Raw genomic sequence first — 22681 nt, 5'->3', positions numbered from 1 at the left:
TTTTTCACTTTCATTCTCTCAAGAACAGATAGTAGAGCTTCCCAGAGGCCACATGACTTACAATGACACCAGCTCTCCAACGGCTAATGCATGTGTGCTTGTGATGCTTGTGTTTGAAATGTTCTCAGTTTTAATTTCTTCTACAGTAGTATCTATAGATATAATACACATAAGCAATAGCTGTTTAGGATCCTCAATAATACTCGAACGTGAAAAAGAGTCCTGAAACAAACAAAAAATCACCGCTAGAACATTTGACTAGATTAAACATTTGATTCTCTATAATTCATCTATTAATCAACATTTAGAAAACCTGGTAGCTATATTCTGAGTATAGATTGCCATGGTGGAAACTAAGAAGTGTGAAATTATAGTTCTGTTGAGGTAGCCAAGTAAATGTGTGTGTGTGTGAATCAATGAGCTACGGGAATGATGATCCTAAGTAACAAACCATACCAAAGCTAGTAGTGTGAAGCAACATGCACTGCTTATTACACACAGATCTGTAGATTGACTGGCAGGTTGGGCTGATCTTGGCTGGACTCACTCATGTATCTGCAGGAAGCCATGGATTGACTGGGGGCTAGAATCGAGAATGCTTCAGATAGGATGCAGGAAGATGCAGCTCTTCCTCCCATGTCTCATTCTCTAAAAGGATAGACCGATTATGTTCTCTCATAGCTATGAGAATACAGATGCAAGAAAGGAGATGCTTGCTAGGGCAAGCAAGGGGAAATGCTGAAGGGTTTTCCAGGCCTGTGACTGGTATTATGTCTGCTCATAGTCCACTGACCAAAGCAAGTCACATGGTGATGCTTATAGTTGACACTTCACCCGCCCCGAGAGAGAGAAAACCGGGCCAGCGGGCCGTGCAATCAGTGTACCACGGAGTGTATATACGAGAAAATAGAATTTAAAATTACATTTGAGATGTATTTATCTGTAAAGAATAATGTGACTCTGTGACAATAGAAAATACATGATACTTGACGTCATTTTCTTGATTTCTTTGTTCCACAAATTCACAAATCGATCAGCTCTAAGATGAGAAATGGGCATGTCTTGTGTAAGAAATTTATGATAACATTTTATTTATTTAACTTTTATTTTCTTCATGTTTAAAATTACCTTCTCTTTAAAAAGGTTTATTTTTTTAAAAAGGAATTGTAATACCCATTTTCACTGTGCGTGAGATTTGAAGAAGAATTATTAATGAGGTAGCATTACCAAAGGTAATTTACAGAATTTCATGGCAATATTGAGACAAGTTTGCTGTATAAGAGGTGTAAACAAGTACTAGATGGGAAATCCAACAGGTATCCCTGTTTTATTGAAGGTTGGCCTCTTCATTAAACTCTACCCTCTTTCTAGTCTTGAGTCCTTTTCTTCTTTGCTCTATTATGTCTAGACCTAGGCTTTATCTAGGAACTTTCACCCGAACTCACCTTCAATATTTTTGCTCACCAGTGAGAACCCTTAAAGCCACATCAGATTTTCATTTAAAACTCACATCTTCTGCATCTTTGTTGCTTCTTGCTAAATTTATAATCCTATTACTTTGTTCCTCCTAATTTTAAAATCATCTTTGAAAAATCGTGTCTCTTACGCACAATGATTTTATTAAGATTTCTTTTTTCTGACATTTGATGTTGGGGGAGACCCTACCAAATTCTAAAATGGCATTTTTCTTCATTTCTCTCATAGTCTTTCTTTATTATTCCATATAGTATTTTCAAACCATGCTATCCTGAATTCCTCCTGCTGCTTGGAAGATGGGATTGGTTTAAGGACCCCACACTACAGTGTTAGTGACTGGACTAGTTTACCCTTCCCAGGATGAACTTTCATTTAATAAAAGACAAATGGAAAGGGTGATGATTTGATACTTAATGGAGAAATATTAAACTATTTGGAAACCATTATGAGTTCTCTTTTTGTTCATAATAAAAACTGACACTTATTTAATGCTTTCTATTCCCCTGGAGGAGGGCATGGCAACTCACTCCAGTATTCTTGCCTGGAGAATCCCATGGATGGGGGAGTCTGGTGGGCTGCAGTCCATAGGATCACAAAGAGTCGGACAGAACTGAAGTGACTTAGCACAGCACAGCACATACCATACTACATTATTGCACACTAAGCAAACTGACTATTGGACTTTGAGAAAGAGAAGCTCTCCTTGGTTTTCCTTGGTGACTCAGATGGTTAAGCATCTGCCTACAGTGCAGGAGGCCTGGGTTCGATCACTGGGTCAGGAAGATCCCCTGGAGAAGGGAAGGACTACCCATTCCAGTATTCTTGCCTGGAGAATTCCATGGATGTAGGAACCTGGTGGGCTACAGTCCATGGGTTGCAAAAAGTTGGACATGACTGAGCGACTGACACTTTTCACTTTCACTTTCATGGTATATACTACACACTAGGCAAACTTAAGTATTGGACTTTGAGAAAGAGATGATCCCCTTGGTCTTTCACATCAGGGTGTTTTATTCTTATGTCTGATTCTCCGCCCTTCTACAAAGTATAGAGGCTTCATCCTCTTGCTCATCCTGTGCTGGCTGGTTTTGTCCTTAGATTCATGTTCATTTGTGGCTTTCTCTGCCTTTCTGCTCACTTTTGCTTTCTCCTTCCCTTCTGTTCCTCTCTTGATATCCTTACTTTACAGGATTTTAGTTTGTATTCACATGATCCCGTCACAAAGTAATTCCTTTTTATTTATCTCTAGACCTTAAGATTTAAAAATTAATCACGGTTTTGATCCATTGAGCAGGGTCATGATGTGAAAGAATCTAGTGGAACCGCTTTATTAACAGAATAAAGAATTTATTACAGAGTAAAGAATCCTTTTGTATTGTGAGAAATCACCATCTAGTTTTTGGATCTCAAAACTAGAGATTTCCTTTAGTCATCTACTTGATGGGAATTAAAAATGTCCTTAAATGTAAGCTTTGTTTTTTGTTTTGCATAAATGATTATTTGTTACTCTTTACTCGGCATGCCTCAAACCAAATTCATTGCCATTGTTTTTCCAACATCCTTCCCTCATCCTGTATGGATGGCACAACTAGCTTCATATTTGCCTAAATTAAAAGAATCAGTCATTGTCACTTTCTCCTTAGTCCTCTTGCTCACATTTAAGGCTCTCTTTCCCAAACTTTTCTCTCCTTTTCTTTCTCCTTCTCATTACTGCTGCCCTATCTTGGTTCAACATTTAATTTTTTTCTTTAGCTAATATGCATTGGGCAAAGTCAGGATGTGAAAGAATCTAGTGGAACCATTTTATACAGAGCAGTCTCCTAACTGGCCTCCCTGTCTCAAATGATTTTTTTTTTTTCCAAAATATCTTCCATAATTATGCTTTTAAAAATTCCTGGATGAAACATACATGACTGAGCAACTGAACATGCATGCATACATGTACAGATGAAACATATTACTCCCTCGAAATACTTGCAGTAGCTCACCATTGCCTACAGAACAATTCAAGTCTGTACTTGGTGACTCACCAGGCCTTTTAACCACGCCCCCCATCTACCTTCCCAGCTTCAGCTTCCTTTTTGCCCCTCACACACCACATGCTGTGACCCACATCTACATTTTCTGCAATCCCAGGGAGTACCAGCACATTTATCTCTTCCATGCCTCATTCATCACCCAGCCCCCTATAATGCCCCAGGGTACCCATAAACACAGAGAAGGGTAGAAAACTCAGAGCAGAGAAGCTCCATAGGAGGACCCTGAACTGGAGAGTGGTCAGCAAGTACCCTCGTCACATAATGTTGTGAGTTAAATAGGCAACTTCCAGTAGTGAACTTGGCTTAAGATTCCTTATTCTACATAACATCCCTCATGTTTGAGCCTGAGAAATTTGCCAGCCCTGCCCAACTGTTTCTCTCCATGGGTTGAGTTCCATTTTTGTACCCACAGCCAGTACCCAATTAGTTGCTTTCAAGGTGGCTATCATCTGAAGTCCTGCTTTACCCCAGAGATCAGCTCCCCTCTCACCACTCCCCTTTCTGCCCACCTTGCTGCTGGGCCTCACCCTCCAATCAGAACTCGTGGATGACTCTCCTCACCAAGATGGAGCTCAAATTCTCTAAGCCTGCAAAGGACATTTGGTTTAAAAGGATACATAAATAGATCGCCTGTAGCTTGAAAGTTTTCTTTGTTGTTAAAAATTATCCTTCACTTATACCTTTAATGCTAACTCTTATCTCTCCTTCCACCACCCCCGCTTGAAACCAGGGCCCTGTCTATTGCAAAGTAATTGCAGGAACAGAATAGAACACTGAAATATCTCTCAGCTTTTCTGTCTAGATAATTGCAGGAGAACGTGCTGAATGATACAGATGAAATTGTGTATAAGACCCTACTGCAACAACAGCATTTCAGACGCTTGTCAAACCTGGGTGGGTCCTTTTTATTCCTTTTCACTGACTTTTGTTTTTCTATATATATTTGGTAATTTGAATGGAATTTTGTTTAGGGATGCTTACAGTTCTTGAATGTCAGATTTTTCCTTATTCATGGACACGACACAACTTAAAATGCCATTGCAACTTTCTATACACCTCTAAAAGAAACCAATTTTCTCATCTTAATTTTTATTTTACTTTTTTTTAAGTGAGAGCATGCAATTTTCAGTCATAGGGAGGAATACAAAAGTCTATGATAGTTAATATTCTAGTTCAAACCTTGCTTTCAATCTCTGGCTTTGTTCACTGTCAAGGTAATTATTCCTTTCTTACTTTATACCTCTGAAGTGATTTTCACATTATGCTTTACTGATGCTTTTATATTTTATTATAATTGTATACTCTTCTGGGTATGGAGCTTTAAGGGCAGGGGTCATGGTCATCCTTTGCCCTACAGTCTAGTACATTATAGAGCTAATATAGCAAGCAAAGGTTGACTCTATCTTTATATCCATGGAGCTGAGCACAGACAGATGGTGGGCTTTAGGAATTGTGGATGGAATTGGTATATCAAAGACATTTAAATTAAAGTTCTTTTGGGGCCTAGGAAATAAAGAATGGAATGAAACTACACTAACAATCACTACTATCTTTTGAGACCTAGGCGACATACTTTATGTACAATCTTATTTTAATTCAAATCTCAACCTAACACTATTTATCAAGTATGATGGTCTTTCTTTACAGTGGAAAACTGAGACTTAGGAGAGTTAAATAACTTACCCCAAGTCATCAACTATCAGAAAAGAGATTAGGCCCTCATCCCAGTTCTCTATAGACTTCAAAGTTCAAGGGTTACATTGCTTCTCAATATATTTTATGAATGAAAAAAAAAAATCCCAATTTAAGTTAAAAAAATAGCCTGATACATTGATCTAGTATGGATATTTAAATGACAGCTTTAACTCAGGAATGCTGTTTCTTGATACTGAGATATATTTTCTTAAATCTCTATTCCTATATTCGTAATCTAGGCTTAAGTAAATAGTGTTTTCTTACCAAAGTTATAACAAGACTGTGTCATATTAATATCTATTTAAGATTCTATGTCTCCTGAGCTATGTCTGAGTATTACACCTTGTGTTTTCATAGATAAGGAAAGCAATGCTTGTTTCTCAAAGATTCAAAAACATATATTTGTTGGTTGTCTAATAGTCCACCATATAGTTAATCATAGCCTACACACCATTTTTCTATTCACTCTATTGTCTGTGATATTTGGATAATTTCAGTGTTGTAAATCAGTGTTGAAAATAACATCCTTACATACAATTTTTGCATTGAGTATTTTCTTAGAAGTGAAATTACTTAGAGAATACAAACTTTTTGACAGCTTTCCATGATATTTCCAAATTGATGTCAGCAAGGGGTATACATATATTCACATCAGCTGTTGGTGAGAGCATGGGTTTTAGTGATGGTCATTTTTTTGGGCACCATTTTAAGAAATTTGCTTCTTTGATAGGCAACAAATAGTACTTAGATTACTTAATTCCTATAAAGGCAAAACAGTTATTCATATATTTAATGCCTGCATAGATTTCTTTTCCTTTAAGCTGTCCTTTCATGTCTTCATCACATTTTCCATATAAATTTCATGGGTTTTATGTTTATCTCTGAAAGTTCTTTATATTTTAAAATGTCATCCCTTTGTTGTATCTGGTATATCCTCCTTTTCTCTTTCTTCAAGTCTCCAGGTTATGGTGGGAGCATTTCTACTACTATATAGAATTCACCTTCCCTCCAGTTTTCCTCTTTACTGTACTTTAGATTTTGCTTCCACTAATTTGATTTCCTGCCCTCCCAAAGTCTGTGTCATCAGCATATTTATTTAATCTGTTTATAGGACATACTTCTGTCACTTTCATGTAAACTTTCTTCTTGTCACTTTTCTTGGTCAGTTTTCATCAATAACATTTAACACAAGATAGTGCTTCATTAATTCAGATTTTACTTCTTTTGGAGTTATGTTTTTGCAATGATTGGTCAGAATAGTGGAAGGACTCATGTATATGTTCTACTAAACACCAAGAGTTATGCTTTCTTTGTGAATATGAATTAATTAACCTTAATTCATTTAGATTTCACAAAAATTTCACAAAAATATTATGAATTAGGCATCACTGTTCCCCTTTTTTCAGATGTTAACTCTCAGAATGTTAACTTCCTCACAGGGACCCACGGACCTCCTAAGAAAGGTTATCTATTGTTTTAATATGTTGCTTCTTTGTTCTATGTATGTATAAAATGCCAACTTTCTAAATTAATAGTGTAGAAAAGATTGTTCAAGGTATATTTAAATTAGGCATATAATTTTCTTTTAGTTTTTCATAGAATTGTTAATATAAGGGTCTTCCCAGGTGGCACAGAGGAGCCTGGTGAGCTACAGTCCATGGGGTATCTAGCAGTCAGATATAGCTGAGCATGCGTGCACACACACACACGTTAATACAAATATTTTATTGGTTAAATCAGGTTACCCAGTAAAGTGAAATCACTAAGTCATGTCCCAATCTTTGCAACCCCATGGACTGTAGCCTACCAGGCTCCTTCATCCATGGAGAAAAAACTTAGTTTCAGGCCTTTGCTATATTAGAAAATATTAAGATTAGTTTGCTTGAAAGTACTGTGAATTTTACCTACTCCAACTGAGAATAGCAGACCTCCGCTTGTCTTCATTAAGAGCTCACCCTCTGCCCCATGACTGAGTAGGAAGTTCTGTCAAAGCCATGGTTGAAATATAAGGAAGCCAGCTGTGTTTTGGGGGGAGGATTAAATTCAAATCCCATCTCCCAAGCTAATATAAAATAATTGTAAAGTCTGGGGAAAAACACTTAATGGACTTTGTCCCATGATCTTTGAGGTATATTCAACTTTTCTTAAACTAGAAGGCCTGGAGTCTATACTCTCTGGTAAAGAGGTAGATGATTCCTCAGGCTTTTATCAACTTTTATTTTTTTATTCACTGAGAGTACAACCTACAAGGATTTAATTTTTCTCTATCTCTAAACCCATCCTCTGTGAAAGGACATTGAAAATAATCTATGGTATTTCCTTGAACTCATTTGAGCCGTTTGAAACTATGTTGAATCTGCTTAAGGCAGGGAACAATTGTATAAACTTAAAGAACATTGCCATGTCAATAAAAATATACCATTATAGTCCTATTTAGAAATAATCCTCTTTACTAAAATTTAATTCAGCATCCCTAAGGGTAAAATAGAATTTAAAGTAAGATAAATTGAGTTTTAGTTAAGTTATTTGGAGTTTTAATACTCTTAGTCCTAGGCACACAGGCACATAAGAATTTTCCAGTTTTCTTTAAGGAAGCTTGTTTATATGTAGCTATTTTTTTCTAATATTCTTGAGGGCTCTTATGCCTCCTTGGAAAACTAATAAAAAGGAATTAATTAAATCCTAGTTTGAGAAATACAGGTGATTTTTATTGGGTTGTTCTGTAACATGCATGTATGTATGCTCGGTTGCTTTAGTCCTGTCTAACTCTTTGCGACCTTATGGACTATAGCCTGCCAGACTCCTCTGTCCATGTGATTCTCCAGGCAAGAATACTGGAGTGAGTTGCTATACCTTCCTCCAGGGGATCTTCCCAACCCAGGGATTGAACCTGTGGCTCCTGCATTGCAGGCAGATTCTTTACCTGCTGAACCACGTGAGAAGCCCATTCTATAACATATGTTTGCCTATTCCATATATCTTAATACTTATTTTTTCCTTTAATACTGAAATGCACTTGTTATATAAAAATATTTAAATGGTTCATAATTTTTCTCTTTTCTCTTTAATACATGTAAATAATGCTGTATCTTAGCAGCCATGTAAATGATGCTTATAACTTAAAAAATATTTTACAATTAAAATCTCTCCAAGGACAAAATAAAACACCCTATTATGCGTTATGGAAACATAAACTGGATCTAATAAAGCCCTCAGATTGGGTCTGGATAAATGCTTATAAAGTCATGGCAGTTAATTATGGGTTCAAATGCTTGTGATCCTGGTAACAAGTTTACTTCTCTCTGACCTTAGCTTCTTTTTATAATCAGCTTCTTTTCACTATCATACATCAGGCACAGTTTGACTCTCAGCATAATGAGGACCTATGAGAATTTAAAGCTTTGGGTTATACCTGATAAGTTCTATCAAATTGCTCAGTTGGCAACTTCCTCCATCCATTTTTGTTCTCAGAGTCTATTTCCAACACAGCAGATAGAATGAACTTGGAAAGTGTAAGTCAGAACCAATCTCCACCCTGCTCAAAATTTCTCTAAGTGATTGTAATTAGAATAAAATGAAAGCTCCCTGCCATGGCCTATGGGGCCACACACCATCCATTTCCTTCCTGTAGCCCACATTATTTTACCCAACTACTCCTGATTCTTTCTTCTCCAGTCACTCTGACCTTCTGGCTCTTCTGTCAAATAGACTGAACTTCAGTCAATTCCTGGCCCTTTACATTGGTGGACCTACTTTCTGACCTATAGACAACTCACTCTTTTTCTCTAAGTCTGTGCCCCAATATTACCTGCTTTGTGAGGCTTATCTTGACCATCTCATTAAAACAACCTTTGCTTCTCCATCATACCCTCCTTATTCTGATTTATTTTCCTTCCTAACATTAGTTATTGCCTGAATCTGGTGGTGCAGTGGTGAAGAATCCATTTACCAATGCAGGAGACCTGAGTTCAGTTTCTGGATTGGGAGGATCCCCTGGAGTAGGAAATAGCAGCCCACCCCAGTATTCTTGCCTGGAAAATTCCCTGGCAGAGGAATGGCGGGATACAATCCATGGGGTTGCAAAGAGTCAGACATGACTGAGCACAAATATGTAATATTATTTGTATTCTTGCTTATTGTTAGCTTTCCTCACGGGCATATAAGCACCTTGAGTTCAGGATCCACTGTATGTCCAGAGTCTAGAACAGTGTATGGTGCAGAGTGGACACTCAGAAGTTATCTGGTGAATCACTTAATTTGAAATAAAATGAGCAATGTTTCACTGGCCTGAATAGGAAGCTAGTATTCTGAATCCCATTTCTTACCACTTTAGAGTATTCTCTCTCCCAAATTGGATCTTCTATGTGCTCTTTTTAATGTCAGATAGCCTCAATTAGAATCCTATTTCCAGAGTTTAATTTTTAAGTGATATCTTTCTAAAACTTGTTTTCTCAACATTATAGTAGACATCGTAGTAGTACTAATTACCTCAGGGCTATTGTGAAAGGTTATTGTGGCTATTTCTTTATTCATACATTACTCAACTGCTAAACAGCATTTGGAACATTATATCCCTCTTATAACACTTCCCTTAACTTTGACTATAAGCCACTCTCCTGATTTTCTTTCCATTTATCCAGCCCCGTCTCTCTATTTATCTGTGCCCTTGAGAGGGTAACAGGCAGGAAGGCCAGGGGTCTCCAAACGGAGGAAATAGCCTGCAAGTGTCAGACATTTTTATCTCTCTTAAGTGGCAGGAGGAAAACAAACTAGCGATATTTTTTCCTTCTCTATACAAATTTAAAAAGAGGTTTCTCTTAAAATACTGTGTTGCCATAATGATACTTGGTTTCACCTGAAGTTAACTATTCTCAAACCTAGAGATAACCAATGCCTTTTTCTTATGGAAATGTTTGTCTTAAGTATGCTAATGTACTATGCATTTACCCCAAACTCTGTCTTCAAGTCGGTTCTGCCTCTTGGCTCAGAACCTACTTGACAAACCAGTATGTTATACTCAGATATTGTTTCCCTAATCTATGTAAATGAAACTCTTTGTATGGTGATCTGCCCTTCTTCAAGATTCAGCTTAATCATTTTATGGCCCAGGATGAACCATTTGGTGCCAAGATTATCCCAAAATGCATCTTATGGGTGAGAGGCCTGGTGCCATTCTGAGTTTTAAGACATTCCTTCCTTTTATTAACAGACTGCTAGTGACTATATAACATCCAGCTGAAGACTAGCAAGGGGGTACTCTTTCTGCCCCCTTCTGATGCCTATGTCAGAAGCTTTCTCTATCTCCTTTATACTTTAATAAAACTTTATTACACAAAAGCTCTGAGTGATCAAGCCTCGTCTCTGGCCCCGGGTTGAATTCTTCTCCTCCGGGGGCCAAGAATCCCGGTGTCTTTGCGTGATTCAACAGCAACCTTTCACCCTGAAGCTAAAGTGGGCCTTCTTCTGTTTTCCTTTCCTCCTCTTCCCTCTTTTTATCTCCCCCTTCCTTTCCCTTCTCTCCCCTTCCTCCTCTTCTCCCTAGTATGTCAACCTTTGGTAATCTAAAACATTTTCTTTCTTTATATAATTTCAGTTTCCCAATATGCTTCAAACATTTATCTCTTGCTTTGACTACAGGTTAATAAGTTGAGCTGCTGACTTGCTATATACCTATAGGTGTATATGTCACTGTATTTGCTCAAAGTTAGATATATTTTATAAACTTATTTTTTAAATAGTATATCCTCATGGCTATTTCATTTCAATATATTTTGGCTGTACTGCATGGATGCAGGATCTTAGTTCCCCAACCCGTGATCTCTGCAGTGGAAGCCTGGAGTCCTAACCACTGGACTGCCAGGGAAGTCCCTAGATATATGTCTTGCTTTACTTGCTCAAATCAGTTGTCTTGATTCCTCCTCTCTACCTCCCCAGTTATTTTCTTCTATTTTCTGTTCATAAGTGGCAACATCATGTTTCAGTTGCTGAAACCAAAACCTAGATTTTTACGCTTGCTGTTTGTTTGCTTTTCATTACCCCACCCAACTGACCAGCAAGATTTGCATGTTCTACCTCCAAAGAATGAGTTCAATCATGTATCTGCTTTTCTTTATCTCTTTCCACATCACTGGGGAGAGAGCCTTCCAACTGGTCCAACTATGTCTATTCTTGAACCACCCTCCAAATCTATTTTCTAACTTGCAGCCAGAGAATGGTCTTCCAGTCATGTTACTCTTACTTAAATACATTTCAGTGGTTTCCCATTGCAAGTTCAGTAATACCAGTTTCTGTACCATGGTCTACCAGGCCCTCCAAGGCCTGGCCTTCCTTACCTTTCCCATTCCACCTCCCACGCATCTTTTTATGACTACCCATGCTTGAGTCTCTTTCATCTTCTTTCTCTTCTCAGACAAACCAAAGTATTTCTTGCCTCAGGATATTTTTACTTGTTCTTTCCTTTGCCTGAGGCAGTTTTGGTCAGATTTTTATAGGCTTATGTCCTTTTCCTCCAGATTTTAGCCTAAATGTTATCTTCTCAAAGACGCCTTTCAACCTACCCTGTGCCCCCTGCCTCCAAGTTCTTCTGTTATATCTCCCAACTTATGTCCTTCACTACAGTTGCACAATCTGAATTTTGCTTATTTATTACTGGTTACCTGTTCACCTACAACTCTCATATCCATGAGGGCAGAGAATATATCTGTTTTGTTCACTGTTGTGACTCTGATGCTTAGAACATTACATGGACCATTCATTCAACTAATGTTTGTTGAATGAATGAAATGAGATAATGGATATAATGTATTTAGTCTTGTGCTGGCAAATGGAAAGTATTCAATACATGCTAACTTACTGTTAAAAGTACTGTTTCTCTTTTACGCTGTGACTTCAGTGTTGCCTCCTGTTATGGTGGTTGAGGGAGCACTGATTATCATTTCACTTCTTCTTGGTTGAAATCATTTTCAGTCATTTCAGTGCTTGGTTGGTTGATTTAGTCGCTAAGTTGTTTCTGACTCTTGTGACCCCATGGACTGCAGCCTGCCAGACTCCTGTGCCCATGGGATTTTCCAGACAAGAATACTGGAGTGGGTTGTCATTTCCTTCTCCAAAGGATCTTCCCGACCCAGGAATTGAACCTGGGTCTCCTGCATTGCAGGCAGGTTCTTTACCAACTGAGTTATAAGGGAAGCCCAACAGTTGATTAGATTACTTTCTCCCTTTGAATTAAACAGCTCTCTCAGCGGGGGAACTGCTGGGTAAACCTGGTTTGAGAGACAAGTAGTCATGCATCGATTCATTCATTCACTTATTCAGTTTTTGCTGAGTACCTTATTATGTATGGTCTCATGCCTACTTTAGCTTTGTGTAAAGTGAAACTGATTCAATGCATCCCAAACTTCTAAGGTCATATTAAAGGGACTAAATAAAATCATAAATTTTGGAGCAACAATAGATGAATAACAGAGAATAATTACAAGAAGGGAAAATTTGTTTCTCAAGAATAGTGTACAGCATGAGCCTTGAAGAATAGGTGACGGGAAGGTTCGTGTGAAGCTATTCGAGATACTTCAGTGGGTCTTTTATGGGAAACTTCTTTCCAAATATGTTTGTTTGTTTCCTATGTTCCTCTTTCTGGGATAATCATGGAACTTATCATTTAACTGAGAAATCATATATTTACCTCCAGATGATGACCAGACTGGGTTGACCATGTTTCCATGCCTTAATGCCCGTTCTTTATATTCTTGTTTTTACTGCCTCTTTTCCCCCTGGCCCTTGCTCCTCTGGTCTACCTTCCATTTTGTTGTTGTTGTTCAGTTACTAAGTCACGTCTGACTCTTTGTGACCCCATGGACTGCAGCATACCAGGGTTCCTTGTCCTTCACTATCTCCTAGAGTTTGCTCAGATTCATGCCCTTTGAGTCAGCAGTTTTACTGTCATGGTAAAATTTAAGAAGTAGAGATCTATACATCAGTGTCTCTTTTGCTGTCTTGTACACAGAGTTATTGTTACCATCTTTCTAAATTCCATATATATGCGTTAGTATACTGTATTGGTGTTCTGTGTACGAGACAGCAAAAGAGACACTGATGTATAGAACAGTCTTATGGACTCTGTGGGAGAGGGAGAGGGTGGGAAGATTTGGGAGAATGGCAGTGAAACATGTAAAATATCATGTATGAAACGAGTTGCCAGTCCAGGTTCGATGCACGATACTGGATGCTTGGGGCTGGTGCACTGGGACGACCCAGAGGGATGGTATGGGGAGGGAGGAGGGAGGAGGGTTCAGGATAGGGAACACATGTATACCTGTGGCGGATTCATTTTGATATTTGGCAAAACTAATACAATTTTGTAAAGTTTAAAAATAAAATAAAATTAAAAAATATATATATACTACAGGCTAAAAAAAAAAAAAAAAAAAAAAGAAGTAGAGCTCTAATATGTCACTGTGCTCCTTAAAATCCTTCAACAACCACTGATTTCCTTGCGGTTTGTTTGTGTGTTTCAGGCTTGGTTAGATACCAGTTTTGTATTTTTGTTTTTGTGACACTGTCTCCTATGACAGTGGGTCTCTTTGACAGTCTTTCCCATGGCTGTCTTTCCGTGGAATCTTGTTCTTTCATGCCTGTGTTTTCAGTCCTTAGCACAATGCATGGTGTACCCAGGGCTCCTACTAAGAGAAACCTTCACTCTAATAAATGTTCCTTCTTAGCCCAACCTCTCCTTCACAGCTTGCTGTTTTCTGATCTTCATAGAGCCTAGCATCTTGGGAACTATCTTTTATTAATGTTTAATTAAATGAGCTGGACTTGGTGAGGTGCAATTATGAAATAGTATTCATTTAATCCCTCCAAAATCCTAAACTCTGTAGGCTCTTCCTGCCCTGTCTCAGAAGATTCCTCAGACAAATCTCATAGATTTCCCATCTCACTTAGGTATTAGAACTGTCTCATATTTTCTTGTCAAAAAGTCTACTCAAATCTTAAATTTTGATTTCTTGTCCAATTAAAAAAAATTCTCCCCATTTCCTCAGATCAGACCTGCACATGGCTTGGAAACGTGGTCTTTGAGGGGGTAGGATTAGGGTGAGGATGAGGATCTGCTCTTTTTCTTTTCTCTTTAGATCTATCTTCCATTCTCAGTACATGGCACTGGATCTGTTAGGGCTGAAGCTGGGACCACTGTTGTTCCCTCTTGCCTGTCTTGGTAGATGTCCTAAACCTGGCTCTTTCCCTGAGGTATGTGTTCTAGGCTAGTTCCCAGAGTTATCCTACAGAACGAAGCATCAGCTGCCTGAAGTCGTAGGTGGCTGACTCACACTTTGGTGACTGTCTTCTCTTCCGTGTCATCTTCCCTGACTACCCTGTCGATGTTTTCTGTACTTTGCAAATAAACTACTTATTAAAATATTTGTCTTAGGATCTTCCTCTAGGGCAAAAAGGAACCTTTAACCTTTTCTGTAAAACACAAAATAGTAAATATTTTAGACTTTGGTATCATGTCAGCTCTGTCTCAACCACTCGACTCTGTCCCTATAAGCCCCAGAGCCACAGACAATCTGCGAATGAGGAAGTGGGCCTGTTTTAAAAATTGTCAGAGAAGAGATAAAACGACTCAATGTAATGGTAAATTTGCCCTTTTCTTTCCAAATGTCTGTCCATTTTTGCTTTATGTAGTCTATTGGGCCAGTAGAAACTTAGAGCTGTAATAACTCCCTGTTGAACTGGATGTCTCTCCATAATGTAGTGTCCCTATCAATTTCTAATGATGCTTTCACAGAAATATGAGCTAATATAGCTCATATTTAAATAGAGATCACAGCTTTATTGTGTCTAGTATCAGCCTGATATATGTATATATATATAAATATATAAAATATATATATATATATAAAATCTTCAATTCTTAAAATCTTCAATTCTTTTATATTCAGCTTTTCCATATTCTTATGGGCTTCCCAGGTGGTGATAGTGGTAAAGAACCTGCCTGCTCATGAAGGAGTCATAAGAGACATGGGTTCCATCCCTGGGTTGGGAAGATACCCTGGAGGAGGACATGACAACTCACTCCAGTGTTCTTGCCTGGAAAATCCCATGGACTGAGGAGCCCAGTGGGCTATAGTCCACAGAGTGGCAAAGAATCAGGCATGACTGAAGTGACCCAGCACACACACACACAAGGTCACGAAGGTGGGACCTCTGAAATGGAATTACTGTTCTCATAAGAAGGGAGACTAGAGCTCTCTCTCTGCCATGTGAGGATAATGAGAAGGTGGTCATCTGCAAGCCAGGAAGAGAACCTTCACCAGGAACTGATTCTGCCAGTGCCTTTATCTTAGATTTAGCTCCCAGAACTGTGTCAATGGCTGTTGTTTAAACTACCCAGTCTATGGTATTCTGTTATAGCACCCTGAGCTGACTGAGACAGTGTGCCTATTATACCCTGCATATAACTGAATGAAAAAAAATGTTTGAAATTCTCTGTATTTTACTTGGCAAGGTTTTTTAAAAATTTATTTTGATTGCTGACATTTGTCTCTATCATATTACTTTGTGATATTCCATTTTAGTCTGTTTCTTTTTTTCTCTTCTTGCCTTTTTAACCTTTTGATAGACTATCTTTGCTTTCATATTTTATTTTCCTTCATCTGTCTTGTAAGAGTACATGTTTATCTTGCTAGTTATTCTTGAAATATTATAAGTCTAAATATTATATTGAAATTCTCCTCCCAAAGAAACATAAACCATAGAATATATAAACTCCAATCACTTTCTCCTGAAGTATGTGTAACTGCTGTCAATTATTTATTATTTTATTAATCCCACAAATTAGATATTATTTTCTTTTTATTTCTTAATTCAGACAGCATTTATCAAGAATTACCTACATATTAGCCACGTATTTTGCTCATCATTTCCTCTTATATCTCATAATTCTTTTTGCTGTCCTTTTCCTTCTACTTGGAGTACAACTTGGTAGGACTTTTATGTAGATCTGTTGATAGCAAACACTTTGTTTTTGACCATCTTAATCCAAAAAAGTAGTTTTGCAGTTTCAAAATTCTAGGTCAGCTGTTTCTCTTGGCATTCCTATAACATCATTTAACAGTTTTCTGATCCTGAATAAGTACTTTAATCTCTCTAATACTTTATTTTTGTGGTTTAATGAACAAAATAATCCAAGTATAACTAAGGGCTGTTCACACCAGTCACCTGGGCAAAGAGCTTGTTGAGACCCAGGTCTTCCTTCCGTCAGTGGGGACATTTTGTTTCTTTGGTACAAGAGGCTGGGATATCTCATGGGCTTCATGGTTCCTAGGATCTGGGAGCTGGCTTTCCAAACAACTTTGTAAACCGCTGGCAACCCAAACCAAACTGCACCCAAAACACAGTCCGATTATTTCTCTCTGACACAACTGCTGTGTCTGACCTACCATGTTAAAGGTAAAGAATGTGGGGTCCCAGTGAGGGTTCAGCCTAGTATCCTGCCCAGCCTGCATCACTATGAGGTAGCGAGCAGATGGGAATCATACTTTCTAGGTGCTTACTCTGGCTTTTGACATTTTCCCCTTTCCCCAATAAAGCCTGTTGCTTAGCCAGTGCTGTGTGATTTTTTGGAACTCATCTTGTACCTGGGATGAGATTCTCCATCTATATCATGGTGGTAGCAACACCATTTAGTTGGTGTAGAGGTTAAATGGCATCAGGCATGTTAAGTGCCTGGTACATAGGAAGAACTCAGTAGTTGTTGGGTACTATTTATGTTGCTAAAATATGAAGGACGCTTACATTTATTGACTCCTCTTTAAAATGTTCTACCTACAATAGTATATGGGCGTTCTATCCAAGATGGATTTCTCCCCCCATATATTCATGTGTTGCCTAGTAACAGTCACTGACTTCTCAGAGTAAAAAATAAAATCAGCAACAGTTTCTAGCCAACAGAGTCTTTGCTAACACTTGGATGAAAACACTTGCTTAAAAATTAATCCCATCTTGGCTATTAATTATGAAGTGCTTTAACAAACACAAAATGAATAATGGTGGTTTATTGTTTTTCATTTGAGAGAGTGCATCCACATCACAGAAGCAGAAATAATCTGAAATTAATTAGCAATTGATCATGACAGCATGTCATCCTATACAACTTATACAACACCTGCCCTGATTATTTTTGAATCCGTGGAGGAGAACAAGCACAGCAAACTGGCATTTGACAAACAAGCAGCCTAATTAAAGGGCTATCAGGGACAGCAAATGGAACAGCAATGAATCAGAAAAAATACTGTTTGCTAAAGTCGGCAGATTATTACCACAAAGTAAAAACACTGATGCATAAAATAACTTTATCTTTCAAACATATATTCTAGGTACAGCTTTTGGTGGAGCACTCAGTTCAACAAATTTTACCTATTCCTTTTAGTTTCATGGGAGTACCTTTGGAAAATCAAACAGCATTGCTGTGTCCAATAGATTACAGGGTATTGGGAAGGCCAAACAGGACACTAAATAATTAACTTTAAGAAAGACATTATACAAATGACAGCGTTGTTCAAGAAAATTTTAACAGTATCTGTGCGCTTTAAGTTGCCTTTTAAAAGTATAGGACAGAAATGAATAGAAAGTAGATAGTGACTGTACATCAGAGTCACTGTGCATTTTGTGATATACGTTGTCTGATATTTGTGTGTGTGTATGAAGTTGCAGAGGAAGCCATAATATTATTAAGAATTTCAAAGCTTTCAGGATTTAACATTTTTTTCTGTTAATAAAACTCTTAATTCTGATTCTTTGCTGGAGGACTTCTAAAGAATTTTGGGTAAAGTAGTACAAAACTTTAAATTTATATTTTATAGTAAGTGAAGACAAAGCCAGTTATTCAGTGTATCTGTGCAATCCTGGATGTTTGTATCTGTTTAGTTTCTTAGACACCTTTCTTATTTTGAACAATGCTTCAAGTTCAGCGTTTAGCCATGCTTACATCTCTTAAAACATCTTGGGTCAAACATGACCTTGACTGGAGTTCAAAAACTGAGGCTCAGAAAAACTGGGAAGAATATCAAAAGAAACTCAAATTTCTTATGTTGACAATAGAACAGAGAAAGGATAGATGGACTACTTGATGCTAAAATTTTGATTAATAATAAAGAGACTAGATATTTTGCTTCTGTTTTTTTCTATCAGAATGAATTATTTTCTGAAAAAGAATGATCAAAAACTGATATTTAGTCTATGTTTGAAAAAATCCATTGATGGCAAGATCACCCTCTCTTGAAGTGGTTCACTCATATTAGTAAAAAAAATTATAGAAAATGGCTATAAATGAGACTGGATATGTATGAAGATGTAAACAATGTAGGAAGCGCTACAAGAGAGGAGCGTTTTTAAAAGCATGAAAATGTCGAGTTTGTAACTCTAGAGTTCAATGTTAATCTTATAAATCTAGAAAATATTATTACAGAGATTTACTGGTATGAAATTGAAATTAAGTGTAAGATTCTAAACTTGGATCCAAATACAAGCTTCACAAATAAGTAGAGGAGAGGATTTTGCAGCATCACATATAAAGGGGAATTTTTCTAGTTGAAATTGAAAAAATTCAATATGAGTTAATATGTTTTGTCCACCAGAAGAGATGAAGTCAGTTTCTCTTTTAAAGTTTTCTTTCAGGAGATAATTTTTTCTTGTTAGAGAAGACGGAAGTGTAACAGAATCTATTTCCTTTTATTATTCACCAGAATTATAGCATCAAGAAATCCTTTTGTCCCTTCTTTGTTAGCTTCATTGCTAAATGCAGCCACCTTAGGCTACATTAAAAGAAATGTAGTGTCTAGAAGGGGGACATGATATTCCCTCTGGTTCTGTTCTCACAGTATAATGTTCAGACCATACTTGGAGCATGGCATTCAATTTTGAAAACCAGATTATAAAAGCTGCAGGAACAAACTGTAAATATTCCAGAGAATGGCCAGGGTGATGGAAGGACTTAAAATCCTGCCCTACAAAAGATGGTATTTATAGTTCTTTAGTAAGAAGAAGGTAGATAATTGAGAAATATGATATTGAATACAAATATGTTATATTTTTTCATTTGGGAAGGGATTTCAGTTTGTTTGAATGATCCAATGGATCAGTGATTGGGAGCTAAGAGAAGATAGTGTTTCCTCAATTTAAGGAAGAAAATTATAAAATTCCAAATTATCTGGAAATCAATGGACCTCTTTAAGAGGAGTGAACACAAAGATGTTCAAGAATTGGACAGACCACCACCCAGTGAAGAATCTTGTGAAGAATATTAAAACATTCAAAGTGTGGTCAGAGACTGTGAGCAGTTAGATTCCTTCTAACTTTGAAATTTTGTACATGGTGAACAACTTCACGTATCAGTGTTTTGTTTGCTAGTTGGACTAATACTGTGCAATTAATTGGACTGCTCTATCTAGTAAATCACATACTTTATTCCACAATTTGTTGTAGGAGAGCTATCATTCTAAACAGGATAATCCCTTAAAGTATTGTTTTGGGATAAGGTGGCTTTAACTAAATGACTCAAATTAATATTGAGGTAGCATTGCTAAAGCGAAAGGAGAGCAGTTGCTCTAAGGTCACTTAAGAGGTTATATTTGAAACCTGTTATAAATTTGAGGAGATAGTTGGTGATATCTGTCTGTATATTTCAGTGGTTCTCAACCAGGGGCAATTTTTCACTGCAGGAAATATTTGGCAGCATCTTGAGATATTTCTGGTTGTCTTGACTGAAAAGGAGCTACTCACATCTAGTGGGTAGAGGCTGGGGGGTGCTACTAAGCATTTCACAGTGCACAGAACATTCCCCACAAGAAAGAGTTGACTGATACAAAATGCCAGTAACACTAAGATTGAGAAATTCTCGTCTACGTTACAGAGTTTTCCATCTGCCTTCAATTTAATTCTTTTCGTTTATCCACAGATGCTCTTTTTCATCTGTTGATTCTTATATGTGTATTTATTTATTTGTCCTGACAGGGAACACCATATTATGGACCAGAAAATAGACAAATTACTTCTCACAGAGCCTGTTAGTGCCAAAGCCCCAGCCCTGATGTCTCCCCATGGAAGGCACAAGGAAGGAGGCTAATTACCCTGCCTGTGCATCATGGGGGAGGAGCCCCAAAATTATGAACCTCAGAGCTTGTGCAGAGTGGCTGCATGTCTGCTTAATCTCCCCACAGCAGATGCAGAGAGACCTTTGCTCTGGAATACAACCAACTTCTCTCTGAAGAGAGGAGGGGAAGATCTCATTTCAAAGCCCAGAAAGGAAATGAAGGGCTTCACAGATAGTTAGGACTTATATCTATCTGTACGTCTCCGTAGGGTTGCTGTTCAATTATCTTTTAACCCAGGTTGCTAGCAGTCTTTGCTAGAAGGCGCATCCTGTGCAAAAACATGGGGGCAGTCATGGAGCACTGAATCCTGACATTACTTGGAATTCTTTCCTTGCTTTCCCTCATTTCATTCTCCCTTTTCCCGCCATATGTCTCCTTAAGGGATCAGCATTCCTATGACCACCCTTCTTAGGTTATTCAGAGCATCTTGTGATGCTTAAATGCAGCAATGAACCCTTGAATTTCCTTGAAAAGCAAACAAAACTGCTTCAAACTAAGTTTGTGTGTGTGTTTAATAGAAATCTGTGTGGCTTACTTTATTCAATCTGTCATGAAGTGTAGTGATTTTCACAGATTACCGTTTATTGCAATTTGGACAATAGATACATGCCTGAAAATTGTGAAAATTCAATTTTATTAAATGAATATAGTAACTACGTAAAGAAGTGCTATATTTTAAGAAACCCTATGATGAATCCTTTTGTAAAGTGGTCTCCAATGTGAATAGTAAATCCTCATTTTGGTTCTTTTACATTTTCATATAAACTGGAATGAATTTTAAAAGTATTGTGCATGAATAGATCTTAATTGTGCTAAGAGCAGGTTTTTTGGTGAGACTATCATCTAGTTTTGGAACCAACAGGAGCAAATTACAATTTTAGAAAGGGAAAAGGATAAGAGAGAGCATTATTTTTAACTAGGTTCATTGATTTTTTTCTTTCAAGTTTCATTATTTATCTAATATTAAGTTTGGATCCAAAATCAATGAGTGAAAACTATCAAGGTACAAATGAAAGCTTAGAAAATTTTATGAGAAAGTTTAAACTGAGAGATGTCTTGAGAATCATAATATACATAATGGAGAAGTAGGCATAATATTTTATATGTGTGTGCATGCCAAGTTTCTTCAGTCATGTCCGATTCTTTGAGACCCTATTGACTGTCCCTAGGGACTGTCCAGGCGAGAATACTGGAGTGGGTTGCCATGTCATCCTCCAGGTGATTTTTCCAACCCAGGGATCAAACTCTGGTCTCTCATGTCTCCTGCATTGGCAGGTGGGTTCTTTATAACTAGCACCACTTGGGAAGCCCAATATCTTATATAGCATCTTTCCAGGTGGTGCAGTGGTAAAGAATCTGCATCCCTAGGTCAAAAATATGCCCTGGAGTAGGGAATGGCAACCCACTCCAGTATTCTTGTCTGGAAAGTTCCATGGACAGAGGAGCCTGGTGGGCTACAGTCCAAAGAGTCACAAAGAGTTCTTTACCACTGAACCACCAGGGAAACCCAATGTTTTTTATACTGAAAGTGAAGTCGCTCAGTCGTGTCTGACTCTGCTACCCAGTGGACTGTAGCCTACCAGACTCCTCCGTCCATGGGATTCTCCAGGCAAGAATACTGGAGTGGGTTGCCATTTCCTTCTCCAGGGAATGTTTTATATAGAAGAGGCTAAATAAGCATTAACTTAATTGAATTAAGAACAAGTATTTGGATAATTTTTTGGAGGTTTCACTTGAATGTCCTTTTATTTCTGGTTTTTGTCAATTGCTAATCTCTGTGTTGACCTATATTAACTTCTATCTGAGAGCACATGGAAATAAAGTAAGAGAGACTTATTTCTGAATTATTTTCTACTTGTCTGCTTCTTGGATGTCGTTAATTTTGTATGCTGGGAAAAGCCCTACAGCCTGTGATAATTTTAATTGATTCTGAAAAAAAAATCTCTGTAACTTTGAGCAGCTCTGCTGCTCCGTTGGAGAGAATTTCGCTGTCCATACACAACCCCAGTCTTGCCCTCTTACTACCCTATTTGCCTTTAAGGCTTATGTAGTTTATCTGTAGTCACTAGTATATTCTGAAGGGCTCCTGGTATGTGGGGATTTAAGACAGTCTCTATGTAAGTCATCTGAATTGTTTTGCAAAAAAAATCTAAAACATATACCTGTAAAAAATACAAAACATATTCTGTTTTGTTCCTTATAGCAATAATTTATTATTATCCAACAGGATTTCTCTCTTAGAAGCAAATAGCTCCAAGGTTAATTATTTATTACAGCACTCTAGGCAGGGAAAATTTATGTCTACCAGAGAACTCTGCTTTT

At 37.6% G+C, this 22681-nt stretch overlaps 1 protein-coding gene across 8 annotated transcripts in view; it reads left to right on the top strand.

Moving 5' to 3' along the window:
* LOC129619641 (uncharacterized) overlaps positions 1-22681 on the top strand; it is a 179357-nt gene that overhangs the window by 131445 nt on the left and 25231 nt on the right. The gene's annotated exons all lie outside the window — the stretch shown is intronic.

The sequence above is a fragment of the Bubalus kerabau genome, chromosome 9 (assembly GCF_029407905.1).
Source record: "Bubalus kerabau isolate K-KA32 ecotype Philippines breed swamp buffalo chromosome 9, PCC_UOA_SB_1v2, whole genome shotgun sequence".
Lineage (NCBI taxonomy): Eukaryota > Metazoa > Chordata > Mammalia > Artiodactyla > Bovidae > Bubalus > Bubalus kerabau.
The sequence above is the reverse complement of the archived record's forward strand: the minus strand, read 5'-3'. Positions and strand labels throughout refer to the sequence as shown.